General features: G+C 36.8%; 1 pseudogene; it reads left to right on the plus strand.

Moving 5' to 3' along the window:
• The first annotated feature begins 7,739 nt into the window (after nucleotides 1–7,739).
• LOC112142512 lies at nucleotides 7,740–15,431 on the plus strand (annotated as a pseudogene).
• Nucleotides 15,432–16,201: the final 770 nt, after the last annotated feature.

The raw sequence follows: 16,201 nt of genomic DNA on the forward strand, positions 1-16,201 counted from the left end.
TGATACCAATAAAGACTTTTTGATAAGAATGGCAGTCCCGCAATTTAGCAACAGTTAGGTGTTTTTTGGAAAAGTTCTCCCTCTCCATCTGTCTCCACCAATCATTCTTGGAGGCTTAATCATGTCATCAGTCTGACCAATCAAAAGTGGTTAACTTCCTTAATTTTTTGTTGCAACTCATGGTTCCAACAAAAATAACAGCTAAAGCTTGTGTTTAGGAATGTAGCTTCGTGTGGGATCCAGTGTCAGACTGTGGAAAAAGTGAACAAAATAATGAAGCTCAGAGATGTGAGTTTGTCCAGCATTAGTATCAGTTTTTGCACTGCACCTCCCATAATGCATTGGGTTAAATTGACTTCTGCACAATGCTGCTAAAATAAAACGATTTATTCACCCAAAAATAAATACAACTTTTCTTGTTAAAGTTATATTTTGCATTAAGAGTAAATAAAAATAATAAAACTTTAAAATGTTCACTTTTTGTGTTGTTCAATTGAACACAAACATGAATCGAATGTTTTTTTGTGTATAAAAAACAAGCATGCTGTGATTATATAATTGTTCAAAAATTATAGTTGCTCTGCCACGAACATTTAAAGAAATATTAAAAAATAAATAAATCACTCTTTGGAAAGAATATATTATAGTTTTTTGTGAGGTCACGTAAAATTGCATATTAATAAAGTTATTAATAAAGGCAAAAACAACAACTTGAGCAAAGTTTCAGCTAATTTAGTTAAAAATTCTTATTGAAAAATATCACAACTTTGATTACAACATTTTGGAAAAACAGTCTCAACTTCCAGCTTTTCTGCCTGGATTATTACAAAAAATTGTGGCGAGATTGTGGTGGGACTGTACTTCAATACAGTTTCTCCTGTTTTACATATTTGGATGCTGGTGTGCCGCAGAATTTTTGTCAAGGAAAAAGTTTACCTTGGCAAAAAGAAAGTTGAAAAACACTGCCATATAAAACTGAAAACCTCTCTTTTTTTCTAGAACTGTGTAACTTAAATTGATAATATTAAAGAGCATATATAGTATTTAGTAAATCTTTTGTACCCTTTAAATGGAAAAGGTTACTGGTAAATGGAGTAGTGATCCTTTGCTTCATGAGTTATGCTCTAAAAATAATCACAATAGGTGAAATTTACAATTTTAACAATTTAAAATGGTTGCCCCGTTCCCCTTTTTAATTCTATGTAAAGTTTGGAAACAATTAGTAAAATTGTTGTTATGCCTATCTATTGCAAAATGCTTTAGGCCAATACTCACCAGCAGAGGGCGATTGGTGCTTTGTGCATCAGTAGCTGATGCCAGCAGAGGCTTAGTCAGGTTGTGATGAGGAAGTCTGCAGAGAACATGACCAAGTGCTCTCCGGTTGATTACTGTTTTCTTGTATGTTTTGCAGGTAAGTCAGTTGATATCAGCACACAAGCATATGTGGCAGTGGTGATGTGTTTTAAGTGTGTTAGAGCTAAGTGCCAAGAGATGAAATGCAAAATGGTTATGGTGAATTCATTGGTGTAGAAGGAGTATAAATAGGGTAAACAAAAATAGTTTTAAATGTTTTCTAAAGTAGATTTTTGTCTCACGGCTTTGCTTAAGCTCACTACCTAAACATCTTGTCTCCAGGTTCTTCATCCTCACGTGCCGACCTGAGTCAAATCCTAGTGGTAACTCTAGTGGGCGGGGGTTGAGGCCAACCAGGAAGTAACGAAACATCGTAGAACCACCACTGAGCAGAGAGGCTGGTGCTTAGAGTGAGCATATTCCCATAGACCCCCATATTAAAATATTCATTTTCAGCCCTCAAATAAACCCCTTTAGTGCCTGGTGCTTAAACTTTTTATTGTATTGATGGTTGTATATTTGATTCATGGGTGGAGTGATTCTTTTTCTAGGTTTGTAGATTTTTTTCAAAAGCAGTATTTATTTTTGCTTCATTACAAACATAAATCATTGACAATTCAGAACATGTTTTCCTTTATTTAAAGTAGTGACCTCTTGAACCATGTAATGGTTAGAAAGCTCCATCTATGATAACAGTCTATTGTTGACATTTTAAGAATGTAATAAATTCTCCTAAAGAGTACATTTCTTTCTACTGAAAACAATTTTCAGTAAGAAATGAAAGAAAAAAGTTTAGTCTGTGCAGCCGCAGGACGTTCTCTCAGATCACAATGACCAGCTTCAGACTCCAGATGTCACCCATTCACTTCTTCCACAGTGATGAGAGAACCAGAAGCTGCTCTTCCTTGTAAGCTAAAAAAAAAAAAAATGGGGTGTTTTAAGAGTGCTTTGCCCAGAGAAGCCGAGAGAACCAAGTCTTGAGATTCTTAAGATACATGGCTCACAACATCCAAATCCTGGTAGTATCGCTCTACCTGACCGGCAGTCTGGGGATGAAAACCAGAACATAGACTGAGCTTGATCCCTAGGAGCTTGCAGCGTTCCTTCCAGAATGCAGCTATGAACTGAGGGCCACAATCAGAGATGATGTTTTGTGAAAGCCTATGAAGGCGAAACAAATGCTGCTGAGAACAGCCAGTTCTTTGGCTGAAGGTAGTTTCTGCAGAGGTATGGGATGCACCAGTTTAGAAAACTCGTCAAAAATGGTCAAAATAGCAGTTTTACCTCTTGATTTATTTGAATAGTCCAGTAATAAAGTTTTTTAGCTACATGAGATCATGACACTGGTAGAGGGTGCACCAATCAGGCAGGTGGGGTCCTAGGTGTTTTGACGCTGGCATGGATGGGACATGCAGCTACAAAAACCCTTTCACAGTGTCTATGCAAGGTGGAGAGTTTGGAGTGCAGCGTTTTGTTTATCTGGGTTCTGGCACATGTTGGGATCAGTTTTTGTTTGTCTGTTATTGATCCTTTTTTTGTCTGTTCCCTTGGGTGTTTTGATCTGCCTTTTTGCCTCTGACTTTTGGCTTTTGGATTTCGGATGTTGGATTAGTTTGTCTTCCCTGACTGCATTTTGCCTCATTCCATGACATCGCAAGTGTGCACCTTCTCCAGTGAGATCTCCATCCCGGTGATAAAGCAGCACCATTAAAACAAAACAAACTGGATTTTACAGCCCAGTAACTACAGAACAGATATTGTGGAAATCTTTCTCTTGCTAATCATTTTACTTATGAGTCATTCAAAGATTTCATGCTGTTAAACTTGTTTTAAAGTTGTCATGGAGCAACCTGCTGTTACCATCTCCAGCCACCAGAGGGAGCGCTCACCAGAGTTTTGAGCTCACCACCTGCCCTCACCTAGACTCATCATCGTCAGCTGTTTCCCATCATCTCATCACCTCCTCAGCATATAGTCTGGCTCCACACTGTCACTCTCTGCGAAGTTTTGTTGCCACCCTGCCTGCAGCTCTGAGCGTTTATTCCTGGACCTGACCTTCTGCCCCTGCCCACTCCGATTGCTTGCCCCTGACCCTCGCCTGGACTCTGATTCCTCTTCTCTCTTGTCTCGGATGATCCCATGCCTGTGTATGACCTCTGCCTGTCTGACCCTGCTTAGTCTGTGGACATTTAGCTCTGTTAATAAACCTACATGGAACCAGCTGTCTGCCTGTTTGTGACAAAAGTACTTCCATGATGAGAACAGAAAAATTAATAAGCAGCATTAAAAAACATTAACAATAAGCATTATTTCACCAGATACTTGAAATATATGTTGACACAAGAAACTTTTACTTTTAGTGGTATTTGTGTGCAAAGTTTGTTTTTCCCATGTAAAGTTAATATTATTTATATTTAAAGTTTTCTTGTTGCAGTTTTGTTGTGTAATAATTCTAGATGACATTTGGCGAAAATTAGGATGCTATTATTGCTGTTTGACATTTTACAAGCTCCTGCACTTTCAGTAATTTTGATTGTTTAAAAAGTTGATTAGTAAGATCTAAGTCATTTACTTTATGGGTGACCTGGAGACTTATTATTCCCCCATACTTCATTACAGTATGTGAGGTAGGGAAGCACCAAACAACAATATAATCTGTACATAATGAATTACAGTCAAATAAATGTTGAAGTGTTTATTACTGAAAGATTGTTTGAGATTTTGCTTTTTATGTATCTGATGTTTTCCATGTTAGTTTACTGACAAGTAATATTCATTAAAACGTGTTCTTTTGTACATTTTTAGTGGGAAAGACAGTTATGACTATTTGTTGATAAAATTTCTGTTATGGTTGTCAAATGTCACAGTTTTTTTTTTTGTTTTTTTTTTATTTAATGATAATTTGATTCTATCCAGCCATTTTAATGGCATGGAGTTCTTTAGTGATAGAGCTAACAAGACTGTTATAGCAATCATCCCCAAAGAATATATATGTGTCATCTGCAAACAACACTAGATTTGTAAGGGTTCTGTGGTTTTGTTTGGTTTTTATTTTGTTTTTGTCATGATTCACAGCTGTATTCATTTCAGTTAATTACCCTCAGCCCGATGTAAGTGTCTGGTGTCTGGTTTTCAGGTTATCTGCTCTGCCTTGCTACTGTTTTTTTTTTTTTTTTTTCCCCACCTTGGTTTTTATCATGTTCTGGTTATTTTTTTTAACTATTTAGCTTTCCTCTTTACGGCGGTATTCTAATTTGCTGTCCGCAATCTTCTTTTAAATTCCTGTTATATGCAACATACAAAAAATGAAAAAAAAGATCCTTTAATATTAACAGGGTGAAAGCTCATAGTTGCCTCAGCAATAACAAATTTTCTGACATAAAATGTAAAATTAACTAAAGTGATTTTGAATTTGAACGAATGTGATTGTTTTATTTACGCAGAAGTGAAGTGAGGCCATTTGATTTACTCTTCTTTTGGTTCTTAACTAGAGCTTTGTTTATTACCTTGTTTGCTTATCCCCTTAAAATGTATGTAATTATTGCAAATACATGTTAGTATTTATTGATATTTTTATTTTAATGTTGGAAAAGGCGTAAAATTGACATATTGTGTTTCAAATGATTGAAAAAAAGATTTTTTAAGAAAATAAGATGGATTTGTGTTAAAATAGGTATATATCATAAATTACCGAGGTAATATATTGATTATTTCAATGTTTACCATGTTGCAATACTGTTGGTATCGTGAGCCATGTATCGTGAATCGCAACGTGAGTGAGATTCCCAGCCCTACTATTGACACAATATAACGTTTTCACAGATGAATACACAGATATTGGGCTGACATACATATTCTCATTGAACTTTTATTTTCCCAAGCTTCATGTCAGAGAACCGTCTCCATTCTGAAGTTCATTAAAAACCGGCTGGAGCATGCTCAGTCAGGACCACTTGGAGGCATTTATGCTCATGTCAACAAAAAAATAATTTTTTATGTCCATTGGCTGTGACAAAGTAAGAATACGGTTGCAGAAACTCACTTCTTATGTGGTGACTTATGCTGTTGATTCTGGAGTTATTATGGTGATGATTTTTTAAATGTTAAAAAAAAGTTCAATTTAGCCTTTCATTCACATTTTCATAACCACCAGTTTTTATTATAATGATTTGTTTGTTATTCGCTCAATTGGAGCGACTCATAGTTATTGATTACATCAAACTTATGAGATATTTTATTTATGCTTTTAAGTTATTACTTTTTTATAAGAGTGGTTCGTCAAACTGTTAAACAAACAAAAAAAAAAAAGTTAACAAATAATCATTGAGATTTGACGCCCCTCCAGCAGATGCCCCTGATTGCTCCAAATAAATACTTTTTTGAACTTTCTGGATTCTTCTGTAAGTCCAGCAGCTTTAACCTCCCGTTCTGTCTGCATTCTGTAAAAAAAATGTTGCATGTTCATGCTGCTTCAACAGCCAAATCCAGCGTGTTTGTGTGTGCGTGGCCGGGGGGCTTGCATCACATGCGCCTGTATTACTCAAATGTGGAGCATGAAAACAAATCACCAAAGGAGGCAATATAATTTCACAGTGAACTCATGATCACTTTTACATTATATTTTCTCCTTTTAGTGATTCATTACTACACCATACTGATTTTTCTGCGAGGTACTAAAATAAACTTTTGCCGGTCGTCTAAAAGTAGGCCTAGGCAGCGGCAACTTCGCTCACAGGCTACCTTGAGGACCCTGGTTTTTTGCAACAAATTTAAATGCATTCATTTCAACTGAGAAAATATAGCATTTCCATTTATTGGAAGTCATGTGGTTTCTCTTCAAATATTTCAGGTGAGGTGGGGGTGCAGAGAAATGCCAGTGCAAGATTGTACAAGTTTGGATAGACATGTTTTTGACTTTCCCAGCACTGGTGTGGGTTTTCCTGTCTTTCTGTTTCGTTCCCTCAGGTGTTTACTTCAACATTGGCGTCCGTCGCTGCATTTGTGGTTCTGTTTAGTTGGCTTGTTATTTCTAACTTATGCAATTTTCTTCCTAAAACAGAAAAACATGAGTATGTAAATTACTATATTTTACCACATTTAAAAATATTTATTTTTGTATTGCATTATTATTGTGTAGTATTGAACATTATTATTGCATGTTTTGATATTTTGTACCACAGGCTGAGAAGATGGTAAAGATGACGATGGAGAAGATGAGGATTTTGTTTGCCTAATACTGCAGGACATTCAGGTTGGTCATGATCCACAGCTGTCTTTATTACAGTCAATTACAGTTAATCTAAATAAGTGTCTTCTTTTCAGTTCATCCCATAGCATCCACTTCCAAAGAAATGCATCCATCAATGTCTTCGGTTTTCTAATCTGAGCTGCCGTCTGGCTCAAAACTGTATGGCTACATACCTCTGATACTGCCTGGTGTTTTTTTTTTTTTTTTTTTTTTTTGGGCTATGCTAATGTTACCTTGCGCTTGTGAGATTCTATGAGCTAACAAAGAGTGTAAACTAAGGGCTGATGGAGAAAATTAGTGGAGCTAACTTCCATGGACACAGTCACACAGTTGAGCCTTTTTGATTAACTTGTGTTGCTCTACAGAAAATATGGCTTAAAAATAATACAAACTTCTTTCATTTTTTGCCTAAAAACCACATAATGATAATTAAAAGACCACTAGGAATGATTTTACAAAAGAAATAAAATACAGTTGCCACGGTACTTTATGTTTCTGTTACCAAGCTTGGCCTTCTGCATTTTGGGTCCAGTCCCTGACAGTTTTAATAATTCCAATACATAGAGTGTATCATTAATATATATATTAAACAACGTAGATCCTGACATAGAGCTCAGAGGGACACCATAATAATGTCTAGATTAGTCGCTGTAAAGTGACCACTGTTACCGGACTGGACCCTTCCATTTGGATAACTAGTTCTATGCTATTCCTCTGATTTCATTTAGCTCTAGTTTATTGAGTAGAATTGTATGGTTTATTGTATCAAAAGCTTTTTTTAAAGTCAGAAAATATATCAATTGCAAGTTTTTTTTAGCACTATTATGTAACATCTCATTTTTTTTAAGCAAGGCATAAATTACAGCTGTTGTGTTTCTTTTTGTTCCAAAGCCAAACTGTCCTTCGTCTGTTATTGAATGAAGGACAATGGCTTCATGGACAGTATGTCTGTAAACTTTTCTTAACATGTATTTACAAGCTTTTCAAGAATTTGGTAAAAATGAAGTGAATTGGTCTATAGTTTGTGAGATTATTTTATCATAATTTTTGTAAAACGTTATAATTAATTTCCTTTTGTCTGGGACACAGTCTGTGTTAAATGATCACAGATAAAGACTAGGGGTTTTGAGATGGTCGGAGTAGAGATGCTGCTCCTTCACATAGAGCCAGTAAAGGTGCACATCTGGACAGCGGCTTTCTTATGCAGTCCCTCTTCTGGAAGTAAGGTGTGGGACAGATCTGACTACTTTCAGTTTGAAGCAGATCAAACTTAAAGCGAAATTCCTTGGTTCTGTGTTCAAAGCACATGAGTATTTCAGATGAAAGATGTGGTGACAGTGGATGGGAAGATTAAAGGAATCAAAAGAATGTTGCTTATGTTTCAATTATTAGTGTGCTTAGTGGAAGTGAAGTTGTGGATTTCTTAGAATCTGCTCCGTTAGAAAAAATGCAGGAGGGGCGTGGCTCTGAGCTGCACTTTGGAGGAAACGTGTCACTGGTATGTAAATGAGGTTCAGGTATAAAAGACTGAGATTTCCTTCTTGTTCAACAGTGAACTACTCAGTATCTTGCTGCAGTGTGAGAGCCGTTGTCCAGGTCAGAATTTATTTCTCTTTTCTTACTTTCTTGTTTTCTATTTAACACAAAGTAAATTTGCATGAAAACACTCCTCTGTGTGTTGAATTCCACTAATTTACTTATAGCTAAATTTGAAAGTTTCTGCATCGCCTATTTGACTGGGATTTTTTGTTTTTGCCTTCAGTGCCACATTTACACCATAAAACATTGCATTTGAAAATGTATGTGAAAATTAGTAAATTTATTATTGAAAGTATCAGAGCTCTTTAGTGGAAAGTCTGTTCATGACCCATTTTATAGGTGTAAATGTGCTAGGAATGTGCATTTGTGAGATGAGCAGCAGAACAAGGAAACATTTGGCAAACCAGTTTTAGAGTAAAACTAACGGATCTTGTCTGTTTATCATCCATCCGTTAGGTTTCAGTGTCTCAGCCATGTCTTTCTCTGATGTCGCATTCAAAAATCAAAATTATGACGACCTGAAGAGCGAGTGCATCCAGAACAAGAAGCTGTTTGAAGATCCAGAGTTCCCCGCTAACGATTCATCTTTGTTTTATGAAAAACCACCTCGCGGTAAAGTTCTGTGGAAGCGACCAGGGGTGAGTGGCAGTCTGAAATGATGGTTACAAGGAAGTTTAAACAATAACCATACCTGTTATTAAACTGAAGGTATATGCTGTTAATCCCCAATATTTTCACCATTTCTGTTGAAAACATGATCTAAATATCAACATAATTGTTTTTATGTAGGAGATAAGCTCAGATCCTCGTCTGTTTGTGGACGGTATCAATTCTCACGACTTGAATCAGGGGGATGTAGGGAACTGCTGGTTTGTTGCTGCGAGCTCATGCCTTGCTCTGAAACCAAACATATGGACAAAGGTGAGTTAACAATAAAAAGCCTTTATTTTAAACAAAAACTGAAGTGTTGGTGCATTTAATATCAGCATTGTATATATTTTATACAATGCTGTTGTTTTTAAAATGTATGACTTGTATCACTGTTGGTATTTTCTGTTTAATGCAAACTTAATATGTCCCAACTTGCCAAAATTCCCAAATACCATTAATCTTTAACCCTTGCCAAGCGGTCGTGTCTGCTGTAAGACTAGAAAATTGTACGTTAAAATCTTCACAAAGACCTAACCTATATTTTTGCTTGACACGGAAACTTGTGGGTTGGGTTGGATTGGGTTACTGTTCAGTTCCTGCTCCCCTACGGGTCAAGTCAAACAAAACAAAAGTATGCAACAGCCAATAGAGCAAACTAACTTATATCATCTATGCAAAGAATAAAACATGAAATGTTTTTAGATCTAAATGAACTTTAAATTTTTAAAAATAATTTGTGTTTTCATTTCAATGTTTCCAGGTGATTCCCGATTGGGAGGAGCAGGACTGGGATCCCGAACATCCAGAAAACTATGCCGGGATCTTCCACTTTCAGTTCTGGATCTTTGGTCAGTGGACAGATGTGGTAGTGGACGACCGGCTGCCTACAGTTGACGGGAACCTGATCTACTGTCAATCGAACAGCAAAAGTGAATTCTGGAGTGCTCTGTTGGAGAAGGCTTATGCCAAGTCAGTACACTTGATATATGGGCAAGATACATAGCATTTTCCTATTAAGAAATAAGCATGAGCTTTATGCTTTTATTTACTAAAAACAGGAACGTTCTATAATGCTATGTTTAAGGTGTTAAATAAGAGTGGGACATGATATATTTCAACCAGACTTGTGTTCTTTCACAGACTCTATGGCTGCTATGAGTCCTTAAGAACCGGGCAGACTGGAGATGCTGTGGTGGATTTCAGTGGTGCTGTATGTGAAACCATCGACTTAGAGAAGGAGGCTTTCTGCAAAGACCAAGGAAAACAAAAAAAATCTATTTGCAAAGCTACTTGAAGTTCATAAGCGCGGAGGAATCATCAGTTGTTTCATCAAGGTCTCTGCTGTCCCTTAAGATTCTGAATCTCTGCTCTTTGGATACTTTGGCTGTACTTACCTACTTTCTGAATTTTACAGGCAAACCAGGATGAATTTGAGTTCAAGTTGGCAAATGGTCTGGTGAAAGGCCATGCATACGCTGTGACAGGAGTGAATGCAGTACATTTAGGTCATGGGGTGTCTAATAACGTTCAAAATGAAAGTATTCCCATGGTCCGAATGAGAAACCCCTGGGGAAAGAAGGAGTGGAATGGACCCTGGAGTGACAGGTGAGCTGGAGGCAGAGGTGGGATTAAGTCATTGCTTTGCAAGTCCCAAGTAAGACCCGAGCACAGAAACACAGAAAGACTTTTCTGTTTTCTGTATGTTGCTCCTCTTTTGTTGGATGTCACTTTACTCAAAAAGCCTAATTTTCTTTTTTTGCTGTTGTTTTCTAATCTCTTGAATTCGAGTCTAGTTTTTAAAACCTGGTACACATTGATAAATGGAAAATAAGGAATGAATGCATATGGCCAAGAGTATTCAGTAAACTATTATTTTTCTTACATGATGTTAAATTACAATCTATTGTTGAGAAACCCTTAAAGGATGGATTTTAATGGGATGATTCTTCATGGTAAATGTTTTTATGTTGTTGCCATGTTGGAGTACATCAACCACCTTATTTGCTTGTGTTTTGTAGCTCTGAGGAATGGGCCAACATTGGTGATACAGAGAGGGACAAACTTGGCCTCATAGTAGAGGATGACGGGGAGTTCTGGTAAACGATAAAGATCTTCAAATCACTGCAGTCCATTCCTGAGGTTAACGTAAACTTCTAGAAAGGTCATTAACAAATATTTGTTCTCATCCAAAGGATGTCCTTTGAAGACTGGTGCACACACTTCACTGATGCAGATGTTTGCCACATTGTCGATTCTTCACTCACCTGCATCCAGAAGGCGTGGAACGAGGCTTTGAAGTTTGGGAGCTGGACCAAACATGACGATCCAGTCTTAAACCGCAGCGGTGGCAGCAATAGACACAAAACATTTCTGCAGAATCCTCAGGTAAAGCTCATGAACACATTTATATTTTTCATTTTCATCTTTTTTTGTAAACCCAAAAGAAAAGAAGATTTAAACTGTCTTTTAAAATCCCCTTTTCAGTATCTGTTTGATGTAAAAAAGGAAACGGATGAAGTATTGATCACCTTGCAACAAAAAGACCAGAGGATCCATAAAAAAGCTGGTCATGGAAAAAATTTGTTCATTGGCTTTAGGGTTCTTAAGGTAACATCCATACGACTTTACTCTCTTAGCTTTGTAACCTACTGTCAAATTTGACCAAATTCAACATTGATTTGTCTTTTCTAGAATGCATTTTCAAAATTCATGGCCGAATTCCAAATGTGAAATGCATTTTCATTTGAATCGTACCAAAAAACCATGGCAGCTTAAAATGAAATTAATATTACTTTTATTCAAACCTTTAATTTGAAACATGTAAGATTGAGTTGGATTATTTTCAGATAGATTTCTAAATTTTAAAATGCATTTTCAAATTGCAAGCCTGAATTGTATATTGATTTGTAAAATGTAAAATGAATTTCTCAAATTACCTGATTAAATCACAAATTAACTTACACAGGGGGGAGAACTTCCATAGATCAGTGTTTAAACAAGCAGACTTGAAAGCAGACAGGTCCCGAGAGAAACAGTCTTGACTTGAACAGATGGGAAACTAATAGTCTGACATGGACTGAATGAGTGCAGGCTGTATATAAAGGACTTCTCCCAGATGTGATTGATGATTAATAATGATGATTATTCATTAAATTAGAACCAACTGATATGGAGAGACAGTGAGGGAATCCCCAAGTATGACAAGTTGTCATTGGTGGTAGATAAAAATACCTCACCCATATCTTATAAAGATTACTCTACAGTTATTTCTGTCTTTTTGATTGGATACATGTGTATTTTATTTGCATTTCACAAATATTATAGAAGTATTTGTTAGTGTTAAAAAAATGGTTACTTCATGTGCTACAAATGAGTAAATACTCACTCCTGTAAAATGTAAACTTTGTTTCCAGGTGGAATTAAACAGGGAGAAAAGAATGTGTCGACTTCGGTCTAAAAAACAAACGGGAATCAAACTTTTTTCCGATGTTCGGTCAGTTTTCCTGAGATGCAACCTGCCTCGCGGCCGATACATCATCATCCCGTCCACCTTTGATCCTGGTGAAGAGGGAGAGTTCATGCTGCGAATTTTCACTGAGTTGGACTCCGGCTGCCGGTATGACAATGATTACCTTTGGTTTGAAGCTGAGTCAAAGTGAATAAAGTTTGTGTAAACTTTTTTAGATTAAAAAAAGAAATAGATCTTTAGTTGTCAGATATTTGGTAACATCTTAGAGAAATATAAATTTCTTTCACTTTTACATCTAGATCCCACATTTTGTTTTCATGGAAAATGCAAGAATTTGCAAATATTGTCAGAATGACATAATCACAATATTTTTAAGTATCTATAAAGTAGCCTAATTTATATATTTTCCCTATTATTTTCCATCAAATTGGTTTGCCACACTGAAAAGAAGTTACTCAACTTTACCACATCAAGGTTAAATCCCAAACTAAAACATGTCTGTCTCCATTTCTCACAGTGAACTGACCGAGGATGAACCAGTTGAGAAACGCTGGATTCCATTTTTTTGGTAACCCTAAAGTTGTGACTCATTTGTTTGTTAAAAACTCTGTGAGACTAGAAAACCAGGACAAGACAGAAGGTCATGCAATCGTCGTCCTAGTTGCAGACCAGTGAACCCGTTCTACACTCTCCATAGGGTACTGGAGAGCCTGTAGGAGTTCATTCAACCAGTCCATAGACACCTTGTGGATTTGGGAAAGTTGTCTGTGTGTTAGTAGGGCAAAAACTTTTTTCTTTGCCTAACTGTCAATTGTTTTTTTCCAGGTGTGGATGTGATGAAGAATGAATTCATGGGCCAGGTGATGTTGTCTGGATCACCAAAGGACTCTCAGAATGATCAGAACCTCCAGTTCAGGAAGAGGGGGAGTGAGAGGCAGAGGAACTGCCCAGCAGAATCACTACTAGTATTGTTACTGAAACTGAACTGACAGCCTTATAATGTACATCAGAATAGAACTTATCAATGCGGTAGCTAAAACCAGTCAGAACCAACCTTTTATACAATGTTTAAATATTCAAGAAATTGTGAAAAGAATGTTTCAGACTTTAGAAAAAGATAAAAATAAACTTCCTGTTGGTTATTATTTACTCTTCCTTTCATTACTATTTTTGTTCTTCTTTTTGAGCTACTTTCCTTCAGTGGGATCACACTCCTCAGCCTTAGGAAAGTCTGTTTCAGAGTACTAGGGAGGAGAGTTCGGGCTATATTTGAACCTCAAATTTAGGAACTACAATGTGGTTGCCATTCTAGCAGTGGAACAATGGACTAGCTCTTTACTCTCCATAGGGCACTGGAGAGCTTGTAGGAGTCCACTCAACCAGTCCGAATATGCCTTGTAGATTTGGGGAAGATCTGTAGATTTCATAATTCACCAAAAAGAAATCTACAACAGTAATCTTCATGCATAGAATTTCTTGGTTTGGGGACCGCAGATTTTTCTCTTTGTTCTTTGCAGATGACATTGTCCTAATGGTTCATTGAGCCAGGATCTCCAGCATGCTCTGGGCCGGTTTGGAGCAGAGTGTGAAGCAGCTGAGATGAGTTTCAGCTCCACCAAATCTAAGTCCATGAGTCTTGACCAAACGAAGCTATTTTGACCTCTATGGGTTGGTGGAGAGCTCTTGCCCGAGGTCTAAGAGCTTAAGTCGTTTGGGGTTTTGTTCAGAAGTGAGAAAAATGGGAGGATGAAATCTTCTGCCGTTTTCCGGTGTCTTATTATGTGGTCTCTGAGCTGGACCGGTGTGGTGAAGAGAGCTCAGTCAGAAAGGGAAGTTCTAAAAGTATTGGTCGATCTTCTTTTCAATGAGCTATGAGCTCTGTGTCATGACTGAAATAAAGAGGTCCCACACACAAGTGGGCAAAATGAGTTCTTCCGTATGGTGGCTGGACCTTAGAGATAGGGTGAGGAGTTCCTTCACCCAGAGAAAGTGTGAAGAAGAACTGCTGCTTCTCCACATCGAGAGAAGCCAGTAGAGGTGGCACTGGCTAGATACCTCCCACCATGTGGAGGGGTTCTGTGCATGTCCCACTGGGTGGAAGCCCTGGCGATGACCCATCTCAGCTGGCCTGGGAGTACTTTGAGATTCCAGTAGAGGAGCTGCCAGGGTAACTTTGCTTAGACCGCTGTAGACCGTGATCTGGTCCCAGATGAGCAAAATAAAACGGAAAGATTTGGATTTCACTTACATCAGATACATTTAAATTTCTGCCATTCTACAACACTGAATACTAATAATTTCACTAATATACAATTTAATTTCCAGGATGTTTCCCTCCATTCTGTTTCTAATACTTGAAGTTTACCTACAATTAAAGTTACAGCCCTCTTGTTTTTTTTTTTTTAGTAAGGGAGAACTTGCACAGTTGGTGGCTGACAAAATAGTTTTTTGTCCGACAGTAAAAGCTATACACTTGAATTCAAGAATATTTCCTTATGTTTAGATATTCCTACTGCGATTTCTGCAGCGGTCTCTATCCTGCAGGGAGCGCTATTATACCAGGAGACCAGCTTCTGTCAGCAGCGGGGTGTCCTCATTACACCATACTTCATTCACCACTTTGTACAGAAATTAGCCCCCCCTCTTCAAGTTCTTTGTCTTTTTAACTGAATTACTTCAGTTTTTGCTTTTCTTAAAATTGCTTCTTTTTAGTGGTATTTTGTAACGTCACAGTTTCTCATTTCTGCGCTTCATTCAATATTTTAACAAAAGATTCTTTTTCACATAAAACTGCAGTATTTTACTTGATGGTTCTCAAGTTTACTATAATTACTTAAATAAATGCAATACTACTTATGGATAGATATGCTTTAACAAGTGTTGTTACAAAGGCTTGACATAAAATATACACGGATATTCATATAATTTGTGTTCCAAAAGTATAAGTGTAAGGAGTGGATGCTGGCATGATTGTTGCTCCTACTCACTCCTAACTTTGTATTTTAGATGCGGCGGATGTATGGACTCTGACAATCAAGGAGGAGACATACCTGTTTGTTATTTGCTTTTAGACAACTTTTGTTTGTGGTGTCACAGCTTATTGTCTCATTACCCATGTTTAAATCCAGACTCTAAATCCACCTGTTTAAATCTGCCTTCTCTCTCTGATTTCACAACCCATCTATCCGTCGACTGATTTTATTGTGTCTCTGTTTGTAATCTGTATGTATTCTTGTTTATTTGTCATGTTTGTTTTCTTTTATACTGTACAGTGTCCTTGAGTCGCTAGAAAGGCGCTTTAAATAAAATATATTATTATTAAATAAACAATTTTAATGCAAGTATTTATTTTAGAAACTGCTTGTGTGTCAAAGCATTTTAAACATATTTTTTATGCATTATTTTTAAAGATATAGGAAGTAAAACCCAAAACCACAAGTTTTTGTCAGTGTTTGCTTCCATCAGTTTGCTTCCCAAGTTTTTTTTAGGTTCTGGATGTGCGTTCTTTTAGTAATTTATTAGAATAATCCAAAACTTTTAATCCAGTTTTCTAATTGTTTTGCACACTAACAAAAAGATTTTTGTGCCTTTAAGGGAAAGAAATCTGTATCAAGAATCACTTTAAAAGCTTCAGATAGAGTGTGGTAATCTGTGGCATTATATGATGTTAGGCATGTCCTAAATTCGGCTCTTGGGCCAAGTGTGGCCCTCATCCAAATTTCCATTACAATTCCAAATTACAATTTCTTGATTGTGCTTGGCTAAATGTGTAAACTTGTGTCAATATCCTTCTTGACCTTTAGAACCTTAAGGGTCAAATAAAAGAAATAGATGTCTAAGATGTCTGTAATAAATACTACTTTATATTAAATAACTATTTGTACTAGCTTCCTGTTCACATGATTGGAATTTAGAAGTTTACAGTGAGCGTTGAAAAATGA

The sequence above is a fragment of the Oryzias melastigma genome, linkage group LG14, assembly GCF_002922805.2.
Source record: "Oryzias melastigma strain HK-1 linkage group LG14, ASM292280v2, whole genome shotgun sequence".
Taxonomy (NCBI): Eukaryota; Metazoa; Chordata; class Actinopteri; order Beloniformes; family Adrianichthyidae; genus Oryzias; species Oryzias melastigma.